The sequence below is a fragment of the Anoplophora glabripennis genome, unplaced genomic scaffold (assembly GCF_000390285.2).
Source record: "Anoplophora glabripennis isolate ALB-LARVAE unplaced genomic scaffold, Agla_2.0 scaffold21, whole genome shotgun sequence".
Classification (NCBI taxonomy): Eukaryota; Metazoa; Arthropoda; class Insecta; order Coleoptera; family Cerambycidae; genus Anoplophora; species Anoplophora glabripennis.
The window spans coordinates 1,268,624-1,279,727 of NW_019416454.1; positions in this window are offsets into that span (position 1 = coordinate 1,268,624).

Genomic DNA, 11,104 nt, shown 5'->3' on the forward strand with positions numbered 1-11,104 from the left:
CTAATCGCTGTTATTTCGCCTCGACGCGGCGGCATAATGAATACATTTTCTTAATCGTCCCGTACACCGACTCAAGTCCCTAATCGTCCCGTGTACCTCCTCATAAGTGAGGCGATAATTCCCCCGGAAAATTACGGTCATCCTCGGCGTACAGCGCAAAGACCTACACGAGTCGGTTTGAGGGCGACCTTAGAGGCAGGAATTAACTCGACATCTTTAATTAAAACTATAAACAACAGTGTCGGGGAGGGCCATCAGCCAATCGGGGTAATCTCTAGGTACGCGACGTGACGACTAATAGCTTTCGCGTAATGCCCCCCTGCATGCGAATCTGCCATTGAGAGTTTCATTAATTCGGGAAAGTACAGGGTGGTGAGTCGCCGTCTTTAGAGTAGGGTTAGTTTTGATTTGAGATCCAGTAGTAGTAGTAGTAGTAGTAGTAGTAGTAGTAGTAGTAGTAGTAGTAGTAGTAGTAGTAGTAGTAGTAGTAGTAGTAGTAGTAGTAGTAGTAGTAGTAGTAGTAGTAGTAGTAGTAGTAGTAGTAGTAGTAGTAGTAGTAGTAGTAGTAGTAGTAGTAGTAGTAGTAGTAGTAGTAGTAGTAGTAGTAGTAGTAGTAGTAGTAGTAGTAGTAGTAGTAGTAGTAGTAGTAGTAGTAGTAGTAGTAGTAGTAGTAGTAGTAGTAGTAGTAGTAGTAGTAGTAGTAGTAGTAGTAGTAGTAGTAGTAGTAGTAGTAGTAGTAGTAGTAGTAGTAGTAGTAGTAGTAGTAGTAGTAGTAGTAGTAGTAGTAGTAGTAGTAGTAGTAGTAGTAGTAGTAGTAGTAGTAGTAGTAGTAGTAGTAGTAGTAGTAGTAGTAGTAGTAGTAGTAGTAGTAGTAGTAGTAGTAGTAGTAGTAGTAGTAGTAGTAGTAGTAGTAGTAGTAGTAGTAGTAGTAGTAGTAGTAGTAGTAGTAGTAGTAGTAGTAGTAGTAGTAGTAGTAGTAGTAGTAGTAGTAGTAGTAGTAGTAGTAGTAGTAGTAGTAGTAGTAGTAGTAGTAGTAGTAGTAGTAGTAGTAGTAGTAGTAGTAGTAGTAGTAGTAGTAGTAGTAGTAGTAGTAGTAGTAGTAGTAGTAGTAGTAGTAGTAGTAGTAGTAGTAGTAGTAGTAGTAGTAGTAGTAGTAGTAGTAGTAGTAGTAGTAGTAGTAGTAGTAGTAGTAGTAGTAGTAGTAGTAGTAGTAGTAGTAGTAGTAGTAGTAGTAGTAGTAGTAGTAGTAGTAGTAGTAGTAGTAGTAGTAGTAGTAGTAGTAGTAGTAGTAGTAGTAGTAGTAGTAGNTTTACCTACTTCTCCACAAACAAGAAACTAAGAACAGATTTTAAAAATTAATTTAGGTGTTTTCCAGCCAAAATATTATTTTAGTCAAAAATGTTTATGAACTCTCCCAAAATGTCCAAAGAAAAATGAAAATGCACACACTATATTGAAAAACATTCCAATGCACGTACCTAGAGGTATATGGATCTCTTGAAGACACTGGTAGTGTTGGATTTTCAAAAAGTTCTACAGTTTGGCAGGAAACTGCAAAAAATAAAAAAAAAATCTTGAATAGGTTCTAAAATTAAACAAAATTACTTTGTATGGACAGCGATTGTAACAAGTCGCTTAAACAGTACACCACTGTTTATAAAATATTCAAACTATTTTAATAAAAATAACTATAAATAACATTAAAAAAATCTTTTTCAACATCCTTTGAATTATAATGTACATAACATATATGTACAGTGTGTCCCACCGACAACTATATTCGTTGATCCTAGATTTGTACAAACAATTTACACTTTTCTATGATAAAAATGTTAGGCACCCTTTGTCAAAAGTAAACGGTTTTCGAGATAATTCAACTTTTTGAAAATCATTTACATTTACACAACTATACAGGGTGTAAGAAGTTTCACTGCCATTACTTCAGCATGAGACAGAGTAATCATAAATGAAGAAAAAAAGTTGTATATTACAGGGGCGTAAGATTAACAGTTTTCAAAATACAACGAGTATTAATATTGGGGAATTTCATCACAACGTGACAACAGCGCCTAACCTAACGCTACACAGCTGGTGCATACCACGTGTGCAAGCGGCAGACTTGTCCTATGGAAAAAATGTAAACAACTATTATTTTGATACATTTAGTAAATTTCTAGACAATTGCTTTCCAGTTATTAAATAAATAAAATAAAATGTATCGATTTTGTAGTATTAAGATAGTGTTGTGCTTAAATTTTAGTAATTATGAACCTCTTAAATCAGGAACTTAACTTTTAATCAAATTATGAATTTGAAAATTAAAGTACCCAAAGATTAACGTCATCCAAGTAATCATCCGTATTAAAAATAATTGAGGTACTTACCAAAAAGCAAAATCAGTAATTTTTAAACACACAAGTACAAAACAAACTACAGCATATGCTCAAAATGTCCACCACCATTTTCGATGCACGCACGACATCTTCGAATCCAATTTTCGCACTCTCGCTGGAAAATACCTCAAGAAAAGGAAATAGTGAAACGCAAAAGACACTCAGACACGGTCCAATTCCAGATACCAACTGAATTGCGTATTGCTGCACAGCTTAGTACCTCGTATTATCCGCCGCGCCATTGTCACATTGCTCGAATCGAATTTTATCGAATTTTAAATTTACTACAACGCTAATTATTTTTTAGAAGTAAGCATAACGAAGTTCAAAAAAGTGATAAACATTGTATTTTATGGTATTCTATGCACGCAATTACATTGACATGTTCCTTAATTAATCGAACTTTTGTACATCAAGTTGGAGAGTTTGGGACCCATGTTATGACATGTTTTTTTGTTTATTTAAAAAGTATTCGAGTTAAAAAAAAACATTAAACCAGAAATCAAAGCGGGATGCGTACTAAATTTTGACGAGAAAAATCGCTGATATTTTCTTTTCCTGGTAGGTTAAAGTTTAAAAATCACCTTCTTTGATAAAATGAACTTGATCTCATTAAATGTTGGTGCTTGAACTGGTTCCTACCTCTTAATACCTCTCAATGCTGTATAATGCATATGCTCAAAAACAACCCTAAATTAAATTACACAGTTAAAAGCCATAACCCAAATACTCTGTCGCAGTATGACGATCTTGGTGTTTCCATCACAGTGTCATTGTTGTGGAGTATCCAACATTATAAGAAAGTATAACTAAACTCTAACCAATATGAATAGGGCAAAGGCCAACAAATTTAGCAGTATCGGTCTGAAACATATGCGGGGACGATTTTCTTTTCTGAATGGATTAAGAACAGTAGTATTACACTTTAATAAACACAAAACACATGACAGAAATGAGATTAATATGATGGATATGTAAAAAAAATTACTAAATGACATCATCATTACTATTACCGATATAATAATGATATGATAATAAAAGGATCGATGACTTCATTAGCTATGTTATCTACATCCCAAATTTTCTTTTCCTCTTTTTCAGTGTGATTAATACACTTTCTCCAGTCTTCTGCTGTAACGTTTTCTAGTGCTTTCTTAAGATGAACATCAGTCAATTTAAATGATTTATTTTCTCGAACCACTTCCCTTTTAACTTGTGCCCAAATTAACTCGATTAGGTTTAGTTCACAATGATAGGGGGCAATCTTAGTACGGCGATTCCAGGGTTAGTGCTAATTCATCCACAGCGAGTTTCTTATATTTATGGGCATATAGTTTCACAATCTGAAGCAATTCTGCTTTTAAGCTGCTTTCATCATAAGGAACACCTTTGTCCCGTAACCATTCTTGAATCCTTGCCTTCCTCCATGACTGTTACGGCGTTAATTCGGATTTTCGACTATGATAAGAGGCATTATCCATAACGACGACAGATCCTGGTTCCAAATTTTCAATAATTTGTCCAAACCACTTCTCGTACACCTCTGCATTCATCTCTTCGTGATAGTCTCTCGTTTTGTTTGATTGAAATATTAATTCACCTTTTGACACAAATCCGTCTTCACTTCCTATATAGGTAATTATCAAACGGCGACCTTTTCCAGATGGCATTTTTAAGCCCGTTGACAGGCCCTCAATAGCTGCTTGCCATGCATTTTTCACGTTTTCATCCTGCCATACTTTTTTCACCTCGTTGACCCATGTTTCATCTGTATAATAATTTTTCATTCCTTGCTTCCGAAACTCTTTAATTTTCCTGAGATATTCTCTTCTCCAACATATTATTTCTTGTTTCTCAATAAGAATACTCTTGTAACATGCAACACTTTCCACAATGCTTCCTTATTCATTTTGGGGATTATGTCGTTTTCTCTAACATCTGACATCACTATTTGCAATGTTGGTAAGTCATTTTTCATAAAAAAAAGTCCTTCGTCAACTTCGATTTTCTTTCTTCCGCTAGGTTTTGGTGGTAGTACTTCTCCATGCACTTTTTGTTCTCTAAGAATTTTATATACATTTGCCTTTGAAGCTCCTCTATAATCCTAGCACATATCTGTTAATTCTTGTTTTGAACGCCCTGGGTGATCTCTTTGCAAGCTATGAAATACACGTAAAATAGTTTTTTTTTACTTANTAGTAGTAGTAGTAGTAGTAGTAGTAGTAGTAGTAGTAGTAGTAGTAGTAGTAGTAGTAGTAGTAGTAGTAGTAGTAGTAGTAGTGGTAAAGGGGCGGCCTCAGCCTGGCAATTAGGCCACAAGTGGGCCCTTTTTGCCTACCCCGCCGTCCCATCGCCTATCCACTCTCTGCCCCTGACCCTCCTCGAACCTACCCGACGGCGACGTCCTAATGAACGCTAGGATTTTGGTCCATGGAAGATCTCTCACCGCAACCCCTTGCAGCTCTTCAGCACCAAAGACTGTATGTCTTATTCTCCTAAAGGCTGCACAATGTCCCGAGAAGGTGAACAGGGGTGTCCTCCCCTTCTCCACATTTTGGGCATAGAGGGTCCTCCTCAATTCCTGTTAAACTTAAATGCCTCCTAAGTCAGCAGTGATCTGTCAGAACCCTCACCATTTGGTTTAGGGCTCTTCGACTAAGGCTCAGCAGCCATCTTGTCTTGGATTTGCTAGGTCCATGTATAAAATTATGGGCCTGCCTACATCCTCTATTTCTCCTCCAATTCTGACCTAATGTTTGGTAGGCCCATTTATTGAGGGCCCCATTGATGCTGCCTCGTGTGATACCTAAGATTGGTTTAGGTCCCTGGCCAGGTTCCCTAGATCCGAGACGAGCTAGTTGATCAGCCCTCTCGTTATCATATGGCCTGGGACCCAAACCAACTCTACTTCTCTTCGTCTGGCCAATGACTCTAGAGCGTCTCCACATTTCTGGACAAGGGCAGACCTAGTCCTCGGGGAGCTAACCGCTCTGAGCGCGGTCTGACTGTCGGAGCAGATAAAAATCTTCTCCTCTGCACAATTCCTTACCTCCTCCTTGCTTGCTATCACCAAAATAGCAAAAACTTCGGCCTGGAAGACTGTAGCATATATACCCAGTGAAAAGCTTTCCTGGATGCCACTGCCTTCCAAATAAATTCTTGCTCCTGAAAACTCGTCTTCTACCCGAGTTACATCAGTATAACATACTAGGGATCCCGGGACTTGAGCTCCAAGTAAAACATTAAACCAGAAATCAAAGCGGGGTGCGTACTAAATTTTGACGAGAAAAATCGCTGATATTTTCTTTTCCTGGTAGGTTAAAGTTTAAAAATCACCTTCTTTGATAAAATGAACTTGATCTCATTAAATGTTGGTGCTTGAACTGGTTCCTACCTCTTAATACCTCTCAATGCTGTATAATGCATATGCTCAAAAACAACCCTAAATTAAATTACACAGTTAAAAGCCATAACCCAAATACTCTGTCGCAGTATGACGATCTTGGTGTTTCCATCACAGTGTCATTGTTGTGGAGTATCCAACATTATAAGAAAGTATAACTAAACTCTAACCAATATGAATAGGGCAAAGGCCAACAAATTTAGCAGTATCGGTCTGAAACATATGCGGGGACGATTTTCTTTTCTGAATGGATTAAGAACAGTAGTATTACACTTTAATAAACACAAAACACATGACAGAAATGAGATTAATATGATGGATATGTAAAAAAAATTACTAAATGACATCATCATTACTATTACCGATATAATAATGATATGATAATAAAAGGATCGATGACTTCATTAGCTATGTTATCTACATCCCAAATTTTCTTTTCCTCTTTTTCAGTGTGATTAATACACTTTCTCCAGTCTTCTGCTGTAACGTTTTCTAGTGCTTTCTTAAGATGAACATCAGTCAATTTAAATGATTTATTTTCTCGAACCACTTCCCTTTTAACTTGTGCCCAAATTAACTCGATTAGGTTTAGTTCACAATGATAGGGGGCAATCTTAGTACGGCGATTCCAGGGTTAGTGCTAATTCATCCACAGCGAGTTTCTTATATTTATGGGCATATAGTTTCACAATCTGAAGCAATTCTGCTTTTAAGCTGGTTTCATCATAAGGAACACCTTTGTCCCGTAACCATTCTTGAATCCTTGCCTTCCTCCATGACTGTTACGGCGTTAATTCGGATTTTCGACTATGATAAGAGGCATTATCCATAACGACGACAGATCCTGGTTCCAAATTTTCAATAATTTGTCCAAACCACTTCTCGTACACCTCTGCATTCATCTCTTCGTGATAGTCTCTCGTTTTGTTTGATTGAAATATTAATTCACCTTTTGACACAAATCCGTCTTCACTTCCTATATAGGTAATTATCAAACGGCGACCTTTTCCAGATGGCATTTTTAAGCCCGTTGACAGGCCCTCAATAGCTGCTTGCCATGCATTTTTCACGTTTTCATCCTGCCATACTTTTTTCACCTCGTTGACCCATGTTTCATCTGTATAATAATTTTTCATTCCTTGCTTCCGAAACTCTTTAATTTTCCTGAGATATTCTCTTCTCCAACATATTATTTCTTGTTTCTCAATAAGAATACTCTTGTAACATGCAACACTTTCCACAATGCTTCCTTATTCATTTTGGGGATTATGTCGTTTTCTCTAACATCTGACATCACTATTTGCAATGTTGGTAAGTCATTTTTCATAAAAAAAAGTCCTTCGTCAACTTCGATTTTCTTTCTTCCGCTAGGTTTTGGTGGTAGTACTTCTCCATGCACTTTTTGTTCTCTAAGAATTTTATATACATTTGCCTTTGAAGCTCCTCTATAATCCTAGCACATATCTGTTAATTCTTGTTTTCAATGCCCTGGGTGATCTCTTTGCAAGCTATGAAATACACGTAAAATAGTTTTTTTTTACTTACCGTTCGAGTGGCCGCCCTTTTTGCACCTGTCGATGGTGACGGTCCTGACACACCTTCCATCGTTGAATAATTTATTTCATTTACTAAGGATTTCACTGAACTGCCGGTAGTGAGCCAGTGAACATAAATTTATGCCCATAAAACGAGTTAATAAAAGATAGCTAGAACACATGGGTTGCCAGGTTGGCGACGTTGCCACTCATTTCGCGCGCCATTATTCTATGGCTAGAAATTGGCCTCAATGATTTGGGATCGAGGGGGATTATCCCTCTTTATCCTGCCTCATCTCGTGTAGGCCTGGACAGCCTTCGTAGGTGGGCCCCATCCGTCGTCTACCCCGACCGCAAATGCGGCCGGTGTAGGCGCTTTGTGGGACCTCCTTTTGTCCTGGGGCCACTCATTTAGGAAAATCATAAAGTCCCATAATAAATGAACAAGTCGAAACATATTTTATTAAAAGAATTTTTGTATATTTGGCATATAAATAACAAACACCCGGGCATAATCAACATGTTTTTATAGTAAAACGCATTTAACATAGATGTAGCAAATTATTTATGCCTACAATATTATTCATTTAGTGCCAAGAACTTGCCGTATGTCTTACTAATACTAATCCTCAGTAGGTATTACAAATTTCCATGTTTTTTAAAGCTGGCTTCAAATGTCTGTCTTTACTGGAATCAGTATAGAATTTGCATGGTATATTTTGTGTTTGACTAGTTTGATTTTATAATAAAATTTAAAATATGTAGTTATTTTTTGTTAATTTATACATCATAACATAAAATCCACAGAAAAACGTTTAACAATAATAACAACAATGAAACATTAACAATAATAACAACAATTCAACAGAGAACTAAAAAAACCCTTCGGAAACATCTCTGACTGACGCGAAATTTAATTTTTATTTTTTTGGTCCTTCGAGCCGGAACGTTGTCCCCGTTTTAATTAAAACTTTAAACAACACCGTCTGAAATGGCTATTCGAGTAATTTCAGACACTCCAACGTGATAACTATTACGCTTTCATGTTTCACCGCCGTCTACATGCATATTCACCCCTTCAGGTGTTTCATTAAACTCGCGCTAAATATAATACCGCCGCAGCTAGGAAGGTCGTTCTTGAACAATGTATTTCAAAGGTTATGTGCCCGTTAACTGCTTCACATCTACGTTTCTGTCTCGACAATTTTGCGAGTCTAATAGTAATAAATACATTTGTCCAGGAAACTGAAGATTAATATTTATATAATTCTTTAATTGGTTTAATTGTATTTTACCTTTTGGTAAATTAATATCGATAATAAAGAAAACAAATATTTTCTGCAAATAAATAACAAATTATTTTGAAAAATGTTCTGTTAAAGCCGTACATTATGTACTTAGTACAACTGCTGCCCTCTACCGCACAATAGCTTAAACTGTCTTAGAAACCGATTAAGATGAAAGCAATAATCTACAAGTTTCCAGTTAGTGGAGTTTACAAAAATCCAATAGATGGCGCAGGAATGGTTATTCGAAGTGAATATCAATTTTTACGAAAGTTACCATAAGAGTATTTACCTAAAATATTGAGGCTCCTACAAATATTTGAACGAAACAACTATTTGCTTTTTGATATATTAATAGTTTTATCTAAAATAGTTGATGTATAACACAAAAAAAAATATATGCAAAATTTTCGGCAGTCACTACAACCACTAAAAGTTTTCTGATAAACAATTATGTTGTTAAATTCATTATTTTCTAATAGAAACAATTTAAATCTAGGAACATTAGATCATACGGCTGCTGCTGCCATCTACGAATTCGCTTCATGACTATACAGAGACTATATACTGTATAGAGACGAAATCTATTTCGTTTAAAGTTCGGATATTCGTTCATAGATGACACCAATCTAGGCCAAATTTTTAATTTGCAATAAATAAAAATTAAAGGTAAATTATCAATTTTAACCTTTAATTTTTAAAATATGACTCTTTTATCAATTTGTATCATCATGATCACCTCATTATAAAAGAAATACTCTTGATTTTCATCAGAATGGTTTCTTCACAGTTTCTTCTACAACAATTTTAATGTTGTGAATAAAATTAAGACAATATTGGTGTTTTAAATATTCATGTAAAAACTTTCATAGTGTCAGACAATGTTGAATAATTCTTTACAGGTATGTTACGTAAACTTCATAATAAAGAGATATAATAGTACATTATACTATAAGGGAGAGAAATGTGTTATTTTGGCAGAGGTGCAATTTGAAGCCCGAGGGCTACAATGCACCGAGGACAAAATAGCATCTCTCCCGAATGGTATATACTATTTTTTCCACGGTCTCATTAACTTAAAAACACATATTTTGTCATTATGAAGTAAGTAGCACCAGAATTATTGTATTCGGATTTGAGCATTTATTTAGTAGTCGTTGAGTTATTGTCATAACTACAAAATAAACAAACAAAAAGAATTGTCAAATTAAGGTGCTAGTTTGGTTTAGTTTAAAGTTTGTTTAGTGCACAATGAATAATTGTGAGTCGGAAGAGATTGTGGAGGCTGCAAATATTGCAATAAGCAATTTGCTGCCTACGAAGTCAAGATCTTTATACGATATAGCCTACAATCGGTTCAAAAAGTGGTGCGCCGAGAAAAATGTTCAAGTATACAGCGAGAATGTTTTGTTGGCATACTTCAGTGAAAATGCAAAGAATTACAAGTCTTCCACATTATGGGCGCAATATTCTATGGTTAAGTCATGCTTGATAATTTACGACAACATAGATATAAGCAAATTCCCCAAGCTGATCGCATTTTTGAAAAGAACCGGTGACGGATATCAAGCGAAAAAATCGAAAATATTGACAAAGGGTGAAATCGACCGTTTTCTATCAAGTGCAGATGACAAAGAATTCTTAATGATTAAGGTAAGATTACTTTTGTTGTTAGGTATTTCAATTATTAAGTATTTTGATTTTTTATAGGTTGGATTAATTCTGGGGATTGCCGGAGCTTGTCGAACTGATGAACTAGTCAATTTAACTGTAGATGATATTGAGGATGTAGGCTCTTCCTTGATTGTAAAAATTCCAAACACTAAGACAAAGATTCCACGAACCTTTGTGGTTACCGATGTGGGAAATATGCTTGAATTGTTTCGAAAATACCTGTCCCTTCGTCCTCCCCACGTCAAGCATAAGCGCCTTTTTTTGTACTACAAAGCAGGAAAATGTAGTTCGCAGCCAGTTGGCAAGAATACCATGGGAAAAATTCCGAGTGTAGTAGCTTCGTATTTAAAATTACCTGATGCTGCATGTTATACTGGTCACTGCTTACGAAGATCTTCAGCGACATTACTGGCAGATGCTGGTGTGGATATCACGACAATAAAGCGTCATGCTGGTTGGAAATCAACGACAGTCGCTGAGGGTTATGTCGAGAACTCCATTGAAAATAAGACCAAAATTGCTAATCAGGTTTTAGTAGGTACCACTACTAGCGCAATCACAAAAACTGTAAATGTAAGCGAAAGTAATATTCCTTCTAATATTAATTTTGAAAATTGTACAAATGTAACATTTAATTTAAATGTCAATAAATAATTTCAATGTTATCTTTTTTTTTGCATGAAAAACGTTCTCCATAATGTAAACTCCCTTGGGAGCATTATACTCCCTTGGGAGCATTATACTCCCTTGGGAATAATCGACTACTTCTGTTTTAATTTTGATGTCATAGAAACTGATGTCTATTCCCGACCG